Source organism: Pygoscelis adeliae, unplaced genomic scaffold (genome assembly GCF_000699105.1).
Source record: "Pygoscelis adeliae isolate BGI_AS28 unplaced genomic scaffold, ASM69910v1 Scaffold14, whole genome shotgun sequence".
NCBI classification, from domain to species: domain Eukaryota; kingdom Metazoa; phylum Chordata; class Aves; order Sphenisciformes; family Spheniscidae; genus Pygoscelis; species Pygoscelis adeliae.
In genome coordinates this window covers 5085492-5090929 of record NW_008825109.1, presented here as the reverse complement: position 1 = coordinate 5090929, position 5438 = coordinate 5085492, and the positions used below count along the sequence as shown (strand labels likewise).

Sequence of the window (5438 nt, the reverse complement as noted above, 5' to 3'; positions counted from 1 at the left end):
AAATGCTGTCTTTTGGGGACAACTTGTGGGAATGAGCTGTTCCCAGAGCAGTGTCTGGGCACTGGCTTGGAGGGAGCTGGCTGGGGCCACCCAAGGCAGAGCTAGACAGTGAGCTGTCAGCTGGAGTGGGTGGTCAGAGGTCCACCACAGAGGTCCACTCCATGATCCTCCTTCAGGCCCCTGAAGAGACAAACCTGTTCACTCCAGTGAAGACCAGGATTTTTCTGTATAGCTCGCCACTAATGTGGAGAGTTTGGCTCCATTGTCTTTATCATTCCCCTTCATGTAGGTGCAGGCTGGTTTTAGACCTCTCCTAAGCCACCTCTTTGCCAGACTACCCAAACCCACGTCCCTCAGCATCTCCTTGCAGATCATGCGCTCTAGGCCACTGACCATCTTGGCAGCACTCCAGCGGACTTTCTCCAGTTTCTCAATGACCTCTTGAACTGTGGGTCCCAACATGGGACAACATTTCTGGGGCAGCCTCACCAACACTGAGTAGAAAGGGAATAATAAATACCCTCTGACTGCCAGTCACATTGCTCCTAACGTATCTCCAGTATATGGTTTGCCTGATTCGCATTAAATTCCCACTGAAGTCTCATAGTAAAGCCCTGGTCCTTTCCTGCATGGCTGTTATGTAGGCGGTAGGATGCCATCCTACACAAAAGCACAGGGTTTGCACTGCTCCTGTTGAACTCTGAGGGATTTCTATTGAGCCAGGTCCCAAGTTCCTCAAGGTCCCTCCAGACTGAAGCTCTACCAGCACTGCCAAATGGAGATGGATGTCATTGCTCCTAATCTATTACCATCTGTAAATGCGCTGAAAGTGCCCTCTGTGTCATCAGCCTGGTGACTGATGAAAACACTGAACAGTATCAGCTCCCGTGTCATTCCCTGGGGTCTTCTGTTCATTACTGGCTGCCAGATGGCCCATCACAACATTAATTACTATTCTTTGACCTAATGGTCCAGCTAATTTTCAGTCCATCTAACAGTTTGTTCATCCAACTCATGTTTGCTTAGGTTTTTCATGAAAATGCTGCGGGAGACTTTCCAGTTGTCAGAGCTGTCCCTGATCACCATGAGTTTCCAATGATGGACAGCCATGAAATCAAATCAGCACCTTCAGGTAAATCCCATCTGCTCACCTGGATCTGAATACTTACAGCTTCTCTCGGTAGACCCTCATTTATTGCTCCTGCCATTGATTGTCCCTCTGCTTCCAAATCATGCTGGACATGTAAGATGTGAGAATAGGCTCTGCCAATGAAAACCTATGCAAAAAAGGCATGGAATACTTTGGTCTTTTGTTTATCATCTGTCAGTAGGTTGTCTCCCCCATTCATTAATGGACCCACAATTTATCCAAATTTCCTTTTGCTGCTGACATATGTGTAACATCCTTGCATGTCTGTCTATCCCTAGCCAGTCTAAGCTCCATCTGGGCTTTCTCCTTTCTGATTTCATCCCACAGTGAACGAACAATGCTTGCATGCTCCATTTTGTTGCTTGCCCATGTTTCCAATTGTTGTTCTTTCTTACTTTGCATGTCAGTTAATTGAGAAGATACTTGCTTAGACAAACTCCTGGTCTTTCTGCACAAGGGGATGGTTTGCTCCTGAGCTGTCATTTTCATACCCCCTGGGCCACAGTTGCTCTTCTCTGACCTCCCATGCTTTCAGCTGGGCCTAGGGTAGCAGGTCACAAGCATTCCTCCTTGGGATCCCACCTCCAGACTGCAGTCCCCCATCCATTTGCACTTTGGACCCATGGCACCAGCTCAGATCTCACCTCATTTCTGAGAACCACAGGCTTAGTGCTGAGGAGCCCTCCTGCCGTCAGGCATTTCCACAGCTCAGCTCCCTCTCAGCGAGGTTTGTTTTCTCTCCTCCACATCAGCTGTAGAAAAGACAACAAGTAATGTATCTAAGCTGCAGCACAGGGATTTAGGCCAGAAATTTGGAAATAATTTCTAAGAGTCTGGACAGTTAGCTCTGGAAAAGGAGCACAGTAATCCCGTAAAATCTCACCCTTCAGAATTTTTAAGAACAGTCTAGAGATATATATATAAAAAAAGAAAGAAGAGGGCAGTAGTGTTAGGTGTTCCTGCTCTGGGGCCGGCAAAGCTGTACAAGTTCCTGAGCCCTGCTCAGCCCTGGCTTTCTGTCATCTCTTCAATGTACCATCTGCTTTGTTCAGCTGTGAGTCTCTGCCCGTTTCAGCTCCTTTCTCCACACGACCAGGTCTTCAAGGGCCCTCCCCAACCCTCCCATTTTCCGGGCTAGAGAAATGCATTTCATTCCTTCACTATCAGGAGCTCCATCCCTTCACGTCTTGAAACATGATGGAGCCACGCAAATGGGTGCCTGTGAGAGCACGAGCTCCTTGGAGAAAGGGCCCGTTATCCTCCCCTGGGGGGCTGAAGGCTGCCCACCGACCCGTCAGCCGGCCTTCCCGGAGCACCCAGCGAAGCGTGGGGAGGGTGCGCTGCCAAGAGTGATCTGAAAGAATAAATCAGAATAAGTTTTCCCTTGGCATGGCTGCCCTCGACTGGCATTGGGATTACTGCTGGGGGGGGACAGATCCAGCACCCTCCCTCTGACCGCTGGAGCAGCCATCTCAGGGGGAACCCATACCCTCAAGTGTGACCGTCAGCTGTGGCTTGGACACTACTGAGGGGCATTTTTAGATGACTTAATTTAGAGAATCACTCAGCAAATACCAGCAGAAATCTGGTTTAATTGTCATAATTTCCACTCTCAATAGTAGCTCCTTTTCAGTCTCCCTGTTGTCGAAAACCAACAGAGCTGTGGTCTGTGGTCCTGTGGTCAGAACACTTTCTCCATCTCCAGTTCAGCAGTGTATAATGGAAACATTGAACCACCTCATCAATCACTGTCAAACGTGGGATGTGGGGCTCTGTACTCACTGGAGAGGAAAGCCCTGGGGCTCAGGGTGCAGCTCGGCTCCCCAGGGGAGGCTCCGAGGGCTGCCACCCCCGCGAGGGCAGGAGCTGCTCCTACCTGCGCTGCCCACTCTTCTCTTCCCCAAAAGCTTCAGCCGAGCCTGGGCTGAAGCTCTTCACCTCAGTGTGTGCATCTCAGGGAAAAACTGGCATCTAATCACATTCACCCGTCCCCAGCCCTCCCACAGGTCAGGTTTACCCCACGGGAGCCACAGTTAAGGACACTCACTGCTATCCCAAGTCACAAATCAGTGTCTCTGCCCCAGTTAACTAAAGCCAGATGTGATAAAAGCAAGACCAGACCTGCACATTTCCTAACGAAATCAACCTATTCCTTGGTGAGCTTGTGCAATCTGCAGTTTCACAGCTCCTCAAAAGTGGTTTATGAAAATATTAACCCACGAGTGTTCACTGCTTTCTTTTAGTTTCCAGTGAACACTCAGGATTTGCTGCAAAACTGTAAGCAAAGTGGGATCTAGTTTTGGGATGGTATTTTGCACACTGCAAAGGGCGAGGGAAAGGAAGATGATGTTTCTTTTATGGGGTGAGTATTGTACATATAACAGCGTGCACTCAAGCAAGGAAATTATGGGCCCTACAACACAACTGCTGTAAGAGTTTATAGCATTTAATCAGCATTTAAAATGGGGAAACCTCAGGAAGCCTCCTGCAGTTTGTCAACAACAACTTTTGTCCTAAGGACACTTTTGAGCAGCAAACTCCTTAATGAAAGATTTCCCAAAGGGAATGGAAACTTGGAAAGCTTGTATTTCTTACGTTTCTTATATTTCTTATATTTCTTATATTTCTTTTCTGCTCTTCACCATAAACTCTGTATAATCTATCTACAAGCAGGTGGACTGAGAGAAGATTTTATTACTGACAAACACTGACAGTGTTTCTCCTGCCTGAATAATAAAGATAGATTCGTGTAGCCATTGCTGCTGCTCTCAAGAAAATCCACAAAGGCAAGCCAGACTTCTTTTCTCATTCATTTTTCTAAATTATTTCTAATATGATGTATTTTTGCATTCAGAGTACAAGTCCCATGGTGTGACTTGGACTAGATGATCATTGTAGGTCCCTTCCAACTGAAGTAGTCTAGTTTAGTCTAAAAATAGACTTTTATTTAAAAACCCTTGCCTCCTGGAGATTAATCTCTGCTGTCATTCAAGGCAAATTTCTAGCCTTCACATGTAAAAAGAAAAGTAATGGGCTATGATCTAATGTGACCCAAAGGCTCAGAAAATGAGAGGGCATCCTGAGCTCCAAAGCTTATTTTTTAAATTCTATGATTTATAAGTCAATCTATTGATGTGGAGACAGAAGAAGGAAGGAGGGAGGATGGCTTGCAGTGATTTTCTCCCTTCTCCAGCTTTTCTGTACTTTAAGGAAATGGCCATGTGATCCATGGTAGTGAGTTGGGGAAAGCAGTGTCAGCAGAAGTCATCGGCTCATAGCAATCTGGGAGCTGCAGCTCTTGAGAGGACCCTTCTGGGAGGTCCAGGCAGGGGCCGGCTGTGCTTTGGGAAAGGAACCACTGGTTACTGTGCATCACCCTGCTTGCTTTCCCGTTGCCCTTTTCTTCCTCCAGGATTGCTGAGCCCCTTGATTCATCCCTTGTGCTCGGAGAAAATGTTGCTCACTGGGGACTCGGACAGCTTTGTTTAATCTTCCCGGGGCTGTGCTCAGACGCTTGAGCAAGTTGTTACTAGCAACAGCTATAATTTGAACCAGGCCCTTGTTGCTATCAATCAACACCGGGCAGAGGGTCGCGCTCAGCTGGGAGAGCCAAAGCAGGCGGCCGAGGAAGGAAACCTGCGGGAAGCAGAAACCTCGTGGGCGTGAGCCTGAGCTGGGGATCACTGCCTGGGGGAGGCTGCACAGAGAAGGACAGGAACTACTGACACTGCCTTAGCACTGACTCACAGAAATAAGCCTCTAAAGAAGGTGGGATGTGGACATTAGTCCTGTCTCCTAAAATGAGCTCAATAAGCACCGTAGGGATCAATGACACGGGAACAGCCATGGGAGGCTTTTACCCCAGGGCTAGTAGGGTCCATCCCCACCAGAAATTTATAACGCTCAGAAAAGTCTTTCTGACTCTTATTTGCCTCCGTGCACAGGCTAACACAGAGCCCAGGAATCACAAGGAACCTGAGCAGGATGTATCGCTGCGGCAGGGAGTACCCTTGGCTGTGTGGCGGCCCAATGTGGGGATTTTGCTGGCTGTCCCCAACCTCACAGAGACCAGCATGTGGCAGCTCAGCCTGAGCACAAAAGAGGGAGCACAGGAGAAAGTTACAGGGTCTTTTGAAAAGTAAAGGCTGGTTTTTTCCTGTTTCCCAGCATATAATAAATAAATATTCTCATCTTGCTAACATTGTCTCGGTAATGCATAGCTATACTGTTTTTGTTTGTGTAATATCATTGTGTTAAACGTCCGTTGAGTTCTATGTGTGCACAACAT

The 5438-nt window shown here is 47.7% G+C and overlaps 1 protein-coding gene across 1 annotated transcript in view; it reads left to right on the top strand.

Moving 5' to 3' along the window:
• Nucleotides 1-5438, top strand: part of GTF3A (general transcription factor IIIA) — a 72774-nt gene that overhangs the window by 4888 nt on the left and 62448 nt on the right. The window lies entirely within an intron of this gene.